This window comes from Zea mays, chromosome 9 (genome assembly GCF_902167145.1).
Source record: "Zea mays cultivar B73 chromosome 9, Zm-B73-REFERENCE-NAM-5.0, whole genome shotgun sequence".
In the NCBI taxonomy this organism is placed as follows: Eukaryota; Viridiplantae; Streptophyta; class Magnoliopsida; order Poales; family Poaceae; genus Zea; species Zea mays.
This window is the reverse complement of record NC_050104.1, coordinates 162,380,030-162,397,234: the sequence shown is the minus strand read 5'-3', so window position 1 is coordinate 162,397,234 and position 17,205 is coordinate 162,380,030.

Below are 17,205 nucleotides of genomic sequence, written 5' to 3'. Positions count from 1 at the left end.
CTAGGTCCAGCTTGCAGTTTTGATTTTAGATTGCGGATGCTCTGACAGTGCACCTGTCAAGTCGTTGCTTCTGAACTCTGATCAGTCCAGTAAAAACAAACTTCGGTTATATTCTTCGGCTCTTTCAGCGGTCTTTACTTTATATTTCAGAAATTAATGCTTGGTTAACAGCTTATGCTTTAGAGATCAACATCTTGTCCTTAGGGGTTGAAGATTCATTGGGTGCACCAGAGGTGCACCCAATGGGTGTAGCCCCCGAGCTTTGAGTGGATTACTGAAAATAATCCACTCAAAGGTCTTCATCTCATGTTTTTTAGAAGTTGTCGGTTCATCTTTGCCCCATGCTTTAGAAACCAGCATTTCATCGTTGTTCCATGCCCTAGAGATCAGCGTTCTGCCTTCGGGGTGCACCCAATGGGTGTAGCCCCCGAGCTTTGAGTGGATTACCGAAAATAATCCACTCAAAGGTCTTCATCTCATGCCTTAGAATTCACCATTATATCATCAACTTATGCTTTTAGAGATCAGCCTGTTGTCTTTAATTCCTGCTTTAGAGATCAGCAACGCGATCTACCCATGTCCTTTTAGGTTTGAAATTTATTTGATCGGCGACAGATTGGACGTGTTGGGGGCCTTCGGCTTACGAAGGTCCTCAAAAACAGGTTTTAACAGTATTTCTGGAGTTTAATGTGTGAACAGGCATCTTCGGACTCAAGGCGGTATCACAGCAGACCAGAATATTACGAAGGTTGATACAGCGCCGAAGGTGTGAGCAGGAAAGCTTCGGCATGATAGCAACAAAATGAAACCGACTTAGAGATGAAAAGGCTATTCAGACCTCGACAGATTACAATAGAATTATTATCAAATGTAAAGGGCATGAATGTAATTTTGCATAGGTTGTGTCCTGTGCCTATAAATAGGTGAACAGTACCCCCGTACTGTTCACGCTGATCTGGCATTCGCTTTTGCGTCACGCTTGTACTTTCATCTCCTTCAAGTTGAAGGTACATTTGTAATCCAACGTTATTTCTGTTTATACATGATAATGATATATAATTGTTTATGTTGTCCTTTGTATTCCTTACAATTCATCCTTCGTCACTATATAGTGTATTTATGAAGGTACGCATTTCGTAACCTTCGTCCGAAAAGCCTTATATCTTGAGGGGAATAATGCTTCGAAGGACGAAGGACTTAATCGATTAACATTTTCTATGTTGCCTTGTTCTTAACTCATAGCATTTGAGAACAAGTCCCCAACATTGGCGCCCACCTCCGGTGAACTCACTTCCACTCTTTGAGTTTTTTGAACACCTTCGGCGATCATAAACCTTCGTTATGGCGCCGAAGAAAGCTTCAGCGACTGGGGCTGCAGCTCTGCAACCGCTGGACCACAATCAGGAGACATTCTCCCTTCGGGAGGCCCGAAGCCAGAAAAGGAAGGCTGTCAGCCCGACACCACCAGAGGACGAGATAGATCAAGAAATCAGAGATATGGAGATGCTTCATCAACAAGTGCAGAGGAAGAAAGAAAAGATGGCCAGGCTAGCTAAACTACAGAGGCAGATAGACGAAGCCTCTGAAGAAGTTCGTCATCTTGCCCAGGATGAGCAACACCGAAGGCCTCACCACCAAGACCTTCATCAGGAGGGTTTTCCCAACGAAGATGACTGGTATGACAATTTCCATCATGGGAATTTTGTTTTTGATGATGTTTCTCCTCTTGTAACACCCAGTTTGTAATATATAATAAAAGAGGAGAAAAGTCATTTCCTATATTTTATGTGTGTGTTGAATCTACTTATCATCACATATGCACACCATATTGAAACAACAAATGAATAATAAAAAGATATACCATTAAATCATGCATCATGCTGGAATTTTTATTTTTGTGTGCATTTTTGTGACAGAATCACAATAATGTAAAAAGGAAATGTGTTAAATATCCAAATGGGAATTTAAATCCTAAAACAATTCTAGAATTAAGAAAAGAGAGAAGAAGAGAAATTAATAGGTGAATAAAAATAAGTATAAAAATATATATTATTCTTATACATATTGGATTTGTGTAATTAACTTAAAGGAGGAACTCATAACCAAATTTAAATTCAAGTTTGAATCAAAAAAAAAGAAAGGAACAAAGGGGAAAATAAAACCAGAAAAAGGAAAAAAACCCCACGGTTGGGCCCCAAAGCCACCAATTCGGCCCATTTGGTCAATCCCTCCGCGCGGCCCAAGACCCCTTTCCAGCGCGACGCCGGCGTGTGGGACCAGGACGTCAGCCCTCACCCGCGCGCTCATCACCACTCTGCCACTACCACAGCGGGTCCACTCGTCAGTTTCCCATTCGCGCCACAGCTTCTTCACGCGCACTGACGTGCGGGCCCAAGCGCGCAGTCGCTGTAGCACAACCCGAACGAACCTCCGCGCTTGGCGGGGCGCTCCGCCATTGTCGCGCATCCTACCAGCTCGGTTGACCGCCTCCGCGAGTATAAAGCCTAGGTGGCCGTGGACTCGTTCGCCCATCCACTATTCAGCCCTTCCCCTACCTCGTTGAGCGCGATCGCCGTGGGCCGTGGGAACCGAGCGGGCGGATAGCCGCCCTCACCGTCGGCGGTCGTTCTCGGCACCAAATTGGAACCCCGTGTGCGGCCCGAAAGCTTCGCCCGGGTCCCTGGTCCGCTCCGGTGGCGATTATGGGGCAGGTGGCTGACCAGTGGGCGCTCAATTTGTCTCCGCCGTCACAGAGTTCGCGCGTCACCGTGGGCGCAGTCTCCTTCGCCATCGCGACTGGTGAGTACCCTTGCGCCAAATTCAGTAGCCTCCAGTGATTGCGTAGCACCCCGTAGCGTTGAGGTTAGTGCGCTAGGTTGCAGAATCTGGGGTACCGGCGATGGCGTCCGCCGCGACCGGGATGGCGCGGGTGCGCTCGGTTCTGGAGGAGGATGACAGCTTCGTGGCCATTAGATGCGAGGCCCACGGTTTAGATTAGAGCACCAGAGTGCCCCTTCGATGGGTTGTTTTGAGCCGTTGATCTCGCTATGGGCGAACCAGATCAGAACTAGCATACCGCTTCGGTAGGATTTAATCCGGAGCGTTCGTTTAGGATCGGACGCGTACGCTTAGATCCGGACTCATAAAACCCGAGCCATTGATCCTGGATCCGGCGGTCTTGGTTACATACCGGTTCGCCGTGAGCATAATCTAATCTGTGCCGTCCGCGCGTGATCCGACGACCAGGAACCCTGGATACCCCTTCGGCTAGCGTATTATACAAAAGAGACCCTCAGTTCCTTTGAAACTAACCCGCGGTCCACACGAGTGCAAAGAACCTTGCAATCCAGTCCTATTTTTCACGGGTTGGTCCCTGAGCTTTTGAAGATTGGTGTCCGCAGTCCACCTGGTCAAGAAATTCAATAAAATTAATGTATATAATGTTTTTTAGATATAAAAGTAAACCCATAAACTTGTTTTAGACATATCACCTACGTTTAAACTTCGATTTAACTCATTCAAATTGCGTTAGATTTGTAATAAAATATGCTACACAGCGTCAAACATTATTTTATCCAATCACATACCTTTATTGAATATTATTTAACTTGTGTTTGTTGCTTAATCAATCTAGTCAAGTCAACATGTCTATATTTCTAATATGATTTCTAAAACAAGTTATGATCTAGATTAAAGTAGAATTAATTATTTTGAGCATAATTTCTCATATGATGCATAGTAACCAATTTATACTATAGTTTAATATGTCATCACGTAAATCCTTGGAAAATCGTAACTTCTTAACCATAGCTCCGATCTTAGTAATTCTCGAACACACGATCTCGTAGCGACGCGCAAATTATTATTACGCAGTTTATTCTTATGTTTGGTGTGATGTTAAATTTGCATATACCATGTTTGTCTATATTGCTACGTTTAGCAGTGAGAACACGTGTCACCTGAAGATCATCCTGGTACCTGGAATCTCAAGTCCCAGGCAAGTTGTGCCCTTGATCACTTCTTTTTACCCAGTCATGTTCTGATTAATCATAATGATCTGCATAGGTTAATTTTGATGGGACCCAATAGGTTACCCTAGTTTGTCTATCTTTATACCTTGTTTACCACTGAACTTTTTGGGTAGTACTTGCTAGTGCTTTATGTGGTTTTGGGTATGAAGATACATTACTCATGATTATACTTTTGTTATCCGTTGTTATTTATCGTTCATGATAAGATCATTATGTTAATTGGAACATGGAGCGACCACCCGGGAAAACAGTGCTACCACAAGGGTTTAATGGGACGCCCTTGGCTGATTAATTAGGAAAGCTAGTGGAGGACTACCTTACCCGAAAGGGGCAAGGGCAGTAGGGGAGTGGTCAGTGTAGGGAGGCCCTCGGGAGGATTTTGCTGCGATGGCGGTCCTGCAAGGGACTTCCTGCATTGGAGCTTCCTATAAACTGTAGCGGGTTTTCTGAAGCTAGTGGAACTTTGTAAAGGCCTCGTAGTGTTACCCTGCCTCGCCTCCTTGGTAGAGGTGTATGGGAAGTCGCGATCCCTTGGCAGATGGGTAACATGACTTGTGGGTAAAGATGCGCCACCTCTGCAGAGTGTAAAACTGGTATACTAGCCGTGCTCACGGTCATGAGCAGCTCGGACCCTCACATGATTAATTTATGGAACTAAATTCAATTTGTCATATGCATTGCATCGAAGGTGAGGTTGTTACTTTTGTTCTACTACTTAATTGGGTTGGTATTTACTTAGTAATTGCTAATAAAATTTTGACCAACTTTAAAAGCAATGCTCAGCTCTAACCATCCTCTTTGGTAAGCCTTACACTTCACGTGAGCTCCCACCTTTGGCGAGTTCATGCACATTATTCCCCACAACTTGTTGAGCGATGAACGTATGTGAGCTCACTCTTGCTGTCTCACACCCCCCCCACAGGTCAAGAGCAGGTACCATAGGATGAGGCGCGTGGAGGATGCTGTGATGAGTTCGTGAGTGGTCTAGGCCGTCGTCTCCCAGTCAACTTTGGGTTGCTGGACCGTTGTCTCCTTTTGATGTAATTATTTATTTATTTTGTATAGAACTCCTGTTATATAGTAAAGATGTGACATTCGATCCTGTGCCATGATTCATCATATGTGTGAGACTTGGTCCCAGCACACCTGGTGATTATGTTCGCGCCCGGGTTTTGGTGCCCCGAAATCCGGGTGTGACAGAAGTGGTATCAGAGCAATGTTGACTGTAGGACGAAACCTAGATAGAACTGGACAATCATTGTCTACTTACCTTTGCTACTCTGATTCTTTTCTAAACTTTTCTTAATCTTTTCTCATCTATTTCTGCTTTACTCTGATTATTCTCACCTTTCCCTTTCTAAAGACAAATGGGGATTTCACACTTTGAAATCTCGTGCCTAAAGTGACCTCTAGGAATATGAGACCTACTCTTAGGAACAAAAACAAAACTATTTTATTATATAGATGTATATGAACTTGAATGTCTGTTCTTATGATACTTGTTTGATTTGGATCTTTGATTGAGTGTGATGAGTTGTGGAGTAATGTCCACGATTACATCTGCATATACATAATGCTTATAAAACTAACTAGACAAACTAGATTATCCCTCATTAAAGTATCTAACCTAACAATATCCATCTCATCTTAAAAGATTCTATCCTACACTCATAGATCCATCTTATCTTAAAATTATTCTCTGATCTTAATAGATTCATCTTATCTTGAAGGATTCATCTTATCCTAACCACTTTACTTATCCCATCTTAATAGATCTAACTGACCTCAAAAGATTCTACCTTATCCTTATGGATTTATCTTGCCCTAATTATCATATTGATCCCACTCTAGAATAACAACCATGATCTAATCCAAATTTGAGTTACTTAAATAAGTTAGATAATGTTGGCGACAAAAATTAGGCCCTATCTAATCTATTATGATTTAACCTTGTGGGTGACTCTTAATGCTGGTACAAAGGATAAAACCATACTCCTAATTCACTTAAGCCTAAGTTAGTGTCATAGATCAACTCAGCCATACACTCCCAATAAGTTACATAATCCATCTATGTAAACCTATTAAAAAAAGTCATATCCACAGACCCTAGCTATCTTAACTACAACTCCCTAGCTCAGATGGAGATACCAAGATTGGAGACCGAAGATGATCAACCTCATCAAGAAAGGATAAGCACCAACTCAAGTCTTCAAGGATCAAGCGGGATCACCAAGATGAGTCAAGATCCACAATCTTGGATGGAGTCTTTTCTTACCCCATTCCTTCTTACCCAAAACTATATATGCTTTAAAGATATCTTTCATCCTGTATAATAAAGTGGCTATACCCATATATACACAGGCCTTCCTAATCACCCACTATTGTCTAAAAAAATATGAATCTCTGGATCTTGAACCTATTATAGACTAAAAGCCGAATCACAAACCAATCCTTATGTATCTCTTTCTTACAAATCTCGAGGGCGAGATTATTTTTAAGGGGGGTAGGATTTGTAACACCCAGTTTGTAATATATAATAAAAGAGGAGAAAAGTCATTTCCTATATTTTATGTGTGTGTTGAATCTACTTATCATCACATATGCACACCATATTGAAACAACAAATGAATAATAAAAAGATATACCATTAAATCATGCATCATGCTGGAATTTTTATTTTTGTGTGCATTTTTGTGACAGAATCACAATAATGTAAAAAGGAAATGTGTTAAATATCCAAATGGGAATTTAAATCCTAAAACAATCCTAGAATTAAGAAAAGAGAGAAGAAGAGAAATTAATAGGTGAATAAAAATAAGTATAAAAATATATATTATTCTTATACATATTGGATTTGTGTAATTAACTCAAAGGAGGAACTCATAACCAAATTTAAATTCAAGTTTGAATCAAAAAAAAAGAAAGAAAGGAACAAAGGGGAAAATAAAACCAGAAAAAGGAAAAAAAAACCCCACGGTTGGGCCCCAAAGCCACCAATTCGGCCCATTTGGTCAATCCCTCCGCGCGGCCCAAGACCCCTTTCCAGCGCGACGCCGGCGTGTGGGACCAGGACGTCAGCCCTCACCCGCGCGCTCATCACCACTCTGCCACTACCACAGCGGGTCCACTCGTCAGTTTCCCATTCGCGCCACAGCTTCTTCACGCGCACTGACGTGCGGGCCCAAGCGCGCAGTCGCTGTAGCACAACCCGAACGAACCTCCGCGCTTGGCGGGGCGCTCCGCCATTGTCGCGCATCCTACCAGCTCGGTTGACCGCCTCCGCGAGTATAAAGCCTAGGTGGCCGTGGACTCGTTCGCCCATCCACTATTCAGCCCTTCCCCTACCTCGTTGAGCGCGATCGCCGTGGGCCGTGGGAACCGAGCGGGCGGATAGCCGCCCTCACCGTCGGCGGTCGTTCTCGGCACCAAATTGGAACCCCGTGTGCGGCCCGAAAGCTTCGCCTGGGTCCCTGGTCCGCTCCGGTGGCGATTATGGGGCAGGTGGCTGACCAGTGGGCGCTCAATTTGTCTCCGCCGTCACAGAGTTCGCGCGTCACCGTGGGCGCAGTCTCCTTCGCCATCGCGACTGGTGAGTACCCTTGCGCCAAATTCAGTAGCCTCCAGTGATTGCGTAGCACCCCGTAGCGTTGAGGTTAGTGCGCTAGGTTGCAGAATCTGGGGTACCGGCGATGGCGTCCGCCGCGACCGGGATGGCGCGGGTGCGCTCGGTTCTGGAGGAGGATGACAGCTTCGTGGCCATTAGATGCGAGGCCCACGGTTTAGATTAGAGCACCAGAGTGCCCCTTCGATGGGTTGTTTTGAGCCGTTGATCTCGCTATGGGCGAACCAGATCAGAACTAGCATACCGCTTCGGTAGGATTTAATCCGGAGCGTTCGTTTAGGATCGGACGCGTACGCTTAGATCCGGACTCATAAAACCCGAGCCATTGATCCTGGATCCGGCGGTCTTGGTTACATACCGGTTTGCCGTGAGCATAATCTAATCTGTGCCGTCCGCGCGTGATCCGACGACCAGGAACCCTGGATACCCCTTCGGCTAGCGTATTATACAAAAGAGACCCTCAGTTCCTTTGAAACTAACCCGCGGTCCACACGAGTGCAAAGAACCTTGCAATCCAGTCCTATTTTTCACGGGTTGGTCCCTGAGCTTTTGAAGATTGGTGTCCGCAGTGCACCTGGTCAAGAAATTCAATAAAATTAATGTATATAATGTTTTTTAGATATAAAAGTAAACCCATAAACTTGTTTTAGACATATCACCTACGTTTAAACTTCGATTTAACTCATTCAAATTGCGTTAGATTTGTAATAAAATATGCTACACAGCGTCAAACATTATTTTATCCAATCACATACCTTTATTGAATATTATTTAACTTGTGTTTGTTGCTTAATCAATCTAGTCAAGTCAACATGTCTATATTTCTAATATGATTTCTAAAACAAGTTATGATCTAGATTAAAGTAGAATTAATTATTTTGAGCATAATTTCTCATATGATGCATAGTAACCAATTTATACTATAGTTTAATATGTCATCACGTAAATCCTTGGAAAATCGTAACTTCTTAACCATAGCTCCGATCTTAGTAATTCTCGAACACACGATCTCGTAGCGACGCGCAAATTATTATTACGCAGTTTATTCTTATGTTTGGTGTGATGTTAAATTTGCATATACCATGTTTGTCTATATTGCTACGTTTAGCAGTGAGAACACGTGTCACCTGAAGATCATCCTGGTACCTGGAATCTCAAGTCCCAGGCAAGTTGTGCCCTTGATCACTTCTTTTTACCCAGTCATGTTCTGATTAATCATAATGATCTGCATAGGTTAATTTTGATGGGACCCAATAGGTTACCCTAGTTTGTCTATCTTTATACCTTGTTTACCACTGAACTTTTTGGGTAGTACTTGCTAGTGCTTTATGTGGTTTTGGGTATGAAGATACATTACTCATGATTATACTTTTGTTATCCGTTGTTATTTATCGTTCATGATAAGATCATTATGTTAATTGGAACATGGAGCGACCACCCGGGAAAACAGTGCTACCACAAGGGTTTAATGGGACGCCCTTGGCTGATTAATTAGGAAAGCTAGTGGAGGACTACCTTACCCGAAAGGGGCAAGGGCAGTAGGGGAGTGGTCAGTGTAGGGAGGCCCTCGGGAGGATTTTGCTGCGATGGCGGTCCTGCAAGGGACTTCCTGCATTGGAGCTTCCTATAAACTGTAGCGGGTTTTCTGAAGCTAGTGGAACTTTGTAAAGGCCTCGTAGTGTTACCCTGCCTCGCCTCCTCGGTAGAGGTGTATGGGAAGTCGCGATCCCTTGGCAGATGGGTAACATGACTTGTGGGTAAAGATGCGCCACCTCTGCAGAGTGTAAAACTGGTATACTAGCCGTGCTCACGGTCATGAGCAGCTCGGACCCTCACATGATTAATTTATGGAACTAAATTCAATTTGTCATATGCATTGCATCGAAGGTGAGGTTGTTACTTTTGTTCTACTACTTAATTGGGTTGGTATTTACTTAGTAATTGCTAATAAAATTTTGACCAACTTTAAAAGCAATGCTCAGCTCTAACCATCCTCTTTGGTAAGCCTTACACTTCACGTGAGCTCCCACCTTTGGCGAGTTCATGCACATTATTCCCCACAACTTGTTGAGCGATGAACGTATGTGAGCTCACTCTTGCTGTCTCACACCCCCCCCCCACAGGTCAAGAGCAGGTACCATAGGATGAGGCGCGTGGAGGATGCTGTGATGAGTTCGTGAGTGGTCTAGGCCGTCGTCTCCCAGTCAACTTTGGGTTGCTAGACCGTTGTCTCCTTTTGATGTAATTATTTATTTATTTTGTATAGAACTCCTGTTATATAGTAAAGATGTGACATTCGATCCTGTGCCATGATTCATCATATGTGTGAGACTTGGTCCCAGCACACCTGGTGATTATGTTCGCGCCCGGGTTTTGGTGCCCCGAAATCCGGGTGTGACACCTCTGTCCGCTGAGCTGCAGGCTACACCTTGGCCTCCGTCCTACAAGCCGCCTCAGCTTCCCGTATTCGATGGCCACTCAGACCCGAAGCAGTTTTTGATGAGCTACGAAGCAACAGTATCTTCGTATGGTGGCAATGCTGCAGTCATGGCCAAATCTTTTGTTATGGCTGTCAGGAGTGTTGCTCAAACCTGGTATTCCTCCCTTCGACCAGGAACGATCACTTCATGGCAGAAGCTGAAGGACTTGTTGTTAACTAGCTTCCAAGGGTTTCAGACGAAGCCGGTTACTGCCCAAGCTCTGTTCCAGTGCACCCAGGATCACGAAGAATACCTTCAGGCGTATGTCCGGAGGTTCTTGCGTTTGAGGGCACAGGCACCAACGGTGCCCAATGAAATTGTCATTGAGGCCATGATCAAGGGGCTTCGGCCAGGACCGTCAGCTCAGTACTTCGCTAGGAAGCCTCCTCAAACTTTGGAGAAGCTGCTCCAGAAGATGGACGAGTACATTCGGGGCGATAATGATTTTCGCCAAAGAAGGGAGGAGGCTTTCAGGTTTTCTGAAATGACCAGGGGTTTCGGAGGGAGGTTCTACCCAAGGCACGTTAGATCAATTCATAACTCTACACAAAATGATGATAGAGGGAGCCAACAGCAAAGGCCACAATGTTCCTCACAGGCTTCGGGGCAACAGCAAGGCTCCTTCCGACCACCAGCTCCGAGAGGCAGAGGCACCAGGGGCTTCGGAGGAAGATTCGGCGATCAACCGAGAAGAATCTTTTGCTTATTCTGTGGTGAGAACAAAGGTCATACCACTAGGATGTGCCATGTTACCATCCAGAAGCAAAAAGAAATAGCCGAAGCGGCAGCACAACAGGCTCAGCCGAAGCAGGTCATGCACACTGCCTTGTATCATTCGCCTTACATCCCAGAGTATGTAGGCAATCACCCTGCAGTTTCTGTTGCTTCGGCGAGTCAACCTCAGGCTTCCTGGCAACAGCCTCCGCCTCCACCACCGCTGCAACAAGGCCAGCAGCCAGAAGGGAGCCAATATGCTCCACACCAAAGGGACTTCAGAGAACAGTCCGAAGCTCGTACAGTCAACAGCACTGTGCCAGAGTCAAAGCACATCTATTGACAAATATCCTACCTTAATAGCACATCTATTAGAACGACTTTTTTCATTCAGTTTTATTTTCTGTAATAAAGGACATTGATTAGGTATCATGTAAATAGTTTCGTTGATTCCCACAAGGAAAATATATTTTCTTCACAGGCTTAAATTGTTGAAGTTTAAAGACTTGTGATAACAAAGAGGACCTTCGAACTATCGAAAATTCTTCGAAGCAACAAAAAGTCGTTCTAAGGAACGCAGAGTAAGTTTGCCGAAGTCACAAAAAAGTCGTTCCAAAGGGAGCGTAGTGTAAGTTTTCTGCTCCAAAGTCGTTCCAAAGGGAATGCAGAGCATACAGCGAAAAGTCAACGCTGATACCGCCTAAGTAAAAGGCGAAGCGCGAAAAGTCAACACGAATACCGCTGAAAGTAAAAGGCGAAGAAGCTCCTAAGGGAGGCTTACAGCGAAAAATAAACGCTGATTCCGCTGAAGTAAAAAGCGAAGAAGCTCCTAAGGGAGGCTTATAGTAAAAAGACAATGCTGATTCAAAAGATTGTATTTTGTCGCAGGAATGTGTGTATTTTCGGAACAAACACCATCTTACATAGCATAACATCATCGCATCATTTCGCATAACATAAGCATCATACATCATGCTGCATATGGCACAAGAAGGGGACATGACGTCGATCTTCGGAAGAATGTTTTGAAAGGCGAAAATCATGCTAAGTAGTTTCGGAGAACATTTTCACGAAGCTTGGATATTATTCATCAGAGCACCACGAATATTGTTGTGACGAACGGAAATTATTCTTCACAAAGCATGAAAAGAAGGGAAGGTGTTTTTTCGTCAAAGACTCAAAAACGGTACGTATGTAAAATTTCATGCATCGTAAAGAATTAAATAATAAAAGCAGGTATATCACATTCAGGGCTGCAAGATGTCACACATATTACGTTTCAGAAGTTTAAATTACAATAGTATTTAATCTTCTCTCAGAACAACTTCTGCAGCCTCATTCAGGAGCCGATTGACGACTTCGTCCATAATGGCTTCAGCCATCTTTTTAATTTCGTCGTCTCCTTTCGGCTGAGGGCCCGGAGACGCTTTAGCAGGATCTGAAGTAGGACAGGATATGGCTACATGGCTATTACAAATGGCAAACAAAGCTTAAAACCAAAACTTACAACACAATAAAAACTATTAGTTAATACCTAATTGCCCTTCGGGCTCTGCGCTCTTCTCAGCAGTCTCAGCTACTTCTCTAGTGTCGTGGATGCCCTTTTCACTTTTTCGAATAATTTCTCGGGCCATTTCTCGGCCACCATTATCCCAGATATCGGTGAAAATTTTTCCACCAACCATGCTAGCTTCGGCCGAAGGATCCCTTGCATCTTCAAAGGATAAAGCAGCTTCGGATTGCGCTAGAATCTTTACGTGTTCGCAGCCCTTTTTCTCTAAAATGGTGGCAATCCCTCTGGCACCCGAGAAAGCACATATATCTCCACGGCTATTTAAAATTTCCTCGAAGGCCTCAGCTTCGTGGTCGATCCATTCGATGGGACCTTCGGGATTGCCTCTTGTAAAGTTTTCTTCGCTTGAGAATGCGCCGACCCCGGCGAAGCTAGCCTTTAACTTCTTAACACACTCTATAGATTTGTTATAGCATCTCTTCTTGGACGACCGAAGCTCCTCAACAGTTCCTTCTAAGTGATCTGCCCATTGGTCGCTGAGTTCTCGCTTTGTCTCTTCAAGTATGCGTTCTTCCTTGGCTCTAGCCAGTTGTTTCCGAAGATCTTCAATTTCGCGCTTCTGAGCTTCAGCTTGACCTTTAAAAGCAATTTCGTCTTCCTTTATTTTATTTATCAATGAATGTAATATCTTATCTTTTTCGGCACCTTCGTTCCTCAGTTCAATTACTTCGGAACGAAGGTTGCTCAGGGCTATAGCACACCCTTCGTCTTCAGCATCCTTCTGTGCCCTGAGGGCATTGCTAAGTATCAGGCCCTGTAAAAAGAAATATGTGTGCGTCAATAGATTTAAACAAACAAAAAATTTTGGTTTCAACAAAAATGCAAAGATTTCATTTGTTGCACCTTTAAGCTATTATAGGCCAGGCTGTCGGCCAGATCATTCTTCGACAGCACCGAGAGCCCGTCTTCCAATGTTGGGAATCCGAAGCTCTTGCTCATCTCCCGACAGACAGAGATCTCCTTGCTGTCAGGGAGACAATACAAAAAGTCTTCTTCTCCACTGCCATTGAATATTAACGCCCCCTTTGGATACTTCAGTTTTTGGGCATAGCGCTGGGCCTCTTGCTCTTCTTTTTCTGATAGTTTTTTCCCCGAAGCATGATGAACAATGTAATCAAGGACTTTGGGGGATGCTTCGGGGGCAATACCACTGGTTTCTTCAACAAAAGTTGGCTTTGTTATTTTTTTCTTCCTCAGTTTCCAAGGATTTTGTCTTTGCGGGCTCTAAGGACCCAGCTTCGGCTTCAGTTTCTTGCTCTGAAGCTTTAGTATCAGAAATTTCACTTTTCGATTCAGGAATGGCAGCAGCCTTCTTCGGAGGTGTGTTTGAAGATTTAATTGTTTCCAGTACATCTAGCACATTAGCCATTCTCTTTCTCTTCGGAGTCACTGCTGGCACTTTTTGATTTTTTATTATCTCAACATTTGCTGCAGGACTCAAAACTTCTGATGCTTTTTCTTCAGTTGGTTTTTTCATTTCTTCCATCTTTTCTGTGGATGGCGCTTCGGCCATCTCTTTGTTTTCTGGTAGCAGAATCTTCGGTTCTTCCAATTCTATCCTTGTTGGCGCCTTGGCCATTTCTGCGACTTCTGGCAGCAAGGTTGGCTCGGTTGGTTTTTCAGCTTTGGTGGCCGAAGAGGTTTCCCCGGTAAACTCAGGCACCGAAGCTGGTTCAATATAGCGCGGCCGATGTGTGAGGACCTTTATCCTCTTTCTTTTTGGTTCTGGCTCGCTAGGAGCAGTTGCAGCTTCTTCTTTCGCAGAGGTTGTGTTTTTTCTTTTCTGCCCTCGAATGGGATAACGATAGTCAGGGTAGATGAACCCGATTGCATCAAACACCCGATTTAGCCTCTTCTTTTTTCGGCCTCCAAAGGCTGCTGACAGTGCAGTATCTTCGGCCTTCGAATAAGCCCCAAGCAGTTCATCACTTAAATTTTCAATGCTTTTTAACCAGTCATCATCTGGCTCAACGAATTTATCTCCGAACTTAAAAGTGTACTTCAGCCTGATAAGTCCACCTTCGTCGGCCTCTTTTATGGTTTCTTGCGGCATCTCCCATTTCTCCGCGAGCGGCCATATCCTGAAGGCAATATGCTCTTGTACTAAATCTCTCGTTCCAATAAAAGAACAGATAACGCCGAAGGCCCTCTGGCATTCTTCGGCAGCTTCATTCATTTCAACCTTCGGCCTCCGAAGGCCCAAGCTTTGCCAAATAGGGCGCATAATTATACCTTTGATATCTTCTCGTACTGTCAGGTCATTCTTCACATAAAACCATTCTGTCATCCAGTCGCCGGGCCATCTCTTCCGAAAGGTTGGCACGGGGCAGCTTGACCCGGACCGAGAAACGAAACTATAGCAGCCAAAATTATTGTGATACTGTTCCTTACCCCAAGGTTTTGTTTCGTATGATAATTCGTGTATATTGCAGAAACTTTTTGCATCAGGCTTCAGACCTTGGCTTCTCACGGACCACACGAAGATATTCAGCCTTATAATTGCCTCGGGGGTAAGTTGGTGGAGATAGACTTCGAATATTTTCAGCACCTCTACAACGAAGCTGCTCAGGGGAAACCTTAGTCCAGCTTTCAAAAAGCTTCGGAACACTACGACTTCATTCTCTTCAGGGTGTGGACAAGTCTTCTCCCCTTCGTCGGCCCTCACAACGGACAAATCCCGGAAATACCTTCCTCTCATGTTGATAAGATGATTCTCTTTGATAGTTGATTTACCATAAACTGAATGGCTTGGTCGCCAGGGACGATCTTCGGAGTCTTCACCACCGCTGTCCACATCATAACTGTCGCTGTCACCAGTATCCTCAGATAAACCTTCTAGAATCTCCTTGGTGATTTTTTCTGTGTTGGTCTTCGACATCGCTATAAGAAACCCCAAGTTTTTCTCTTCGTCAAGACTCAGCTTCATCTCAGCAGAAGCCTTCTTATCTCCAGACATCTTCGGAAAAACTAAAAAACTGTTTTCAAAGCCGAAGCTTCAAAACTAAAAGCTCAGCAAATCTTAAGTGCACAAAAGCTAAAAATTAAGTGAGCAAGAGCAGATGGCAAGAGAGCGTGCCAAATGAGTTTGCGGTATGACCGTATTTATATGCCCAGTGCGTTGAAAATTGAAAGACCCCGCTTGTTAGTGAATGTTGGTATTCTAGCAAAGGGAAGGTGTTTTTTCGGACCTTCGGCGTAAAGCCTTCGTCCATATCGCAATCTAAATTTATTATTTTAAATAAATTAATATTGCGAGGGGCTACTGTTGGGGGCCTTCGGCTTACGAAGGTCCTCAAAAACAGGTTTTAACAGTATTTCTGGAGTTTAATGTGTGAACAGGCATCTTCGGACTCAAGGCGGTATCACAGCAGACCAGAATATTACGAAGGTTGATACAGCGCCGAAGGTGTGAGCAGGAAAGCTTCGTCATGATAGCAACAAAATGAAACCGACTTAGAGATGAAAAGGCTATTCAGACCTCGACAGATTACAATAGAATTATTATCAAATGTAAAGGGCATGAATGTAATTTTGCATAGGTTGTGTCATGTGCCTATAAATAGGTGAACAGTACCCCCGTACTGTTCACGCTAATCTGGCATTCGCTTTTGCGTCACGCTTGTACTTTCATCTCCTTCAAGTTGAAGGTACATTTGTAATCCAACGTTATTTCTGTTTATACATGATAATGATATATAATTGTTTATGTTGTCCTTTGTATTCCTTACAATTCATCCTTCGTCACTATATAGTGTATTTATGAAGGTACGCATTTCGTAACCTTCGTCCGAAAAGCCTTATATCTTGAGGGGAATAATGCTTCGAAGGACGAAGGACTTAATCGATTAACATTTTCTATGTTGCCTTGTTCTTAACTCATAGCATTTGAGAACAAGTCCCCAACAGGACGTCCGGTAGATGGCTCTTGGCTGGTCTTCATTTTGCTTCGTGGTTCAATGCTTCTGTTGATTAGACTTGTACTTTAGTAGCTATTTTTGGATTTCCTCCAATCTCTATCGATATCTTTCTTCTGTCTTGAAACATTCATTGCATATACTGTATGGATGTGACTGCTTGGGAAAATCTATTGAAAATTCCTGGACGTCCCCTCCCCAATTGGTGTAGCCAAGGGACGGCTTGGTGTGCTTAGCGTTTAGCAAACTGCCCTTGAGTAGTAACTTGACGTGACCGCGGAGTGTAATCATATCATCCAAGCAGTTGACCTTAGTCCCAATGGTGTCGTGTTACGTGAAACGATGTCTGCCGTCTGACTTGTTTCCAGACGATTTGAATGGCTTATTGAATACTTGCGACTGTTCAGTGGCCGTGGTAGGAGATGAGCGGTTGCCTCCCGCCTCGATAATAGTCTGCCTGCTTCGCAGGTGTCTTCACACATCTCCCAGCCGTTTGTTGCTTACTCTCCCACTTTTCTCTTCTCTTCCAATCAACTATGGGCAAGAACAAGAAGGGCGGAAGTTCGTCGCACCACTCTGGCGACAAGCGGAAACGTGAGCCAAGTCCCCCCTCGAAGGACTTTGGTGACTCCGAGTCTGAGGGGTCGTCGGTCTACGCCTCTCCCCCGGTGTCGTCCGATGACTCGGACGATTCCCATGGGATCGCTGCCGAGGTGTGGACGTATATCCGGTCCGTCGAGCGTTCCGGGCTCGAGGGCTCGGATGAGTTGGAGATCTTCTCGGACGAGGAGAGCTCCTCCAACTCGTCTGAGGAGGAGGGCGGCGGTGACGGCGACGACGAGGACAACAAGGCGATGGAGGCGACGACGGC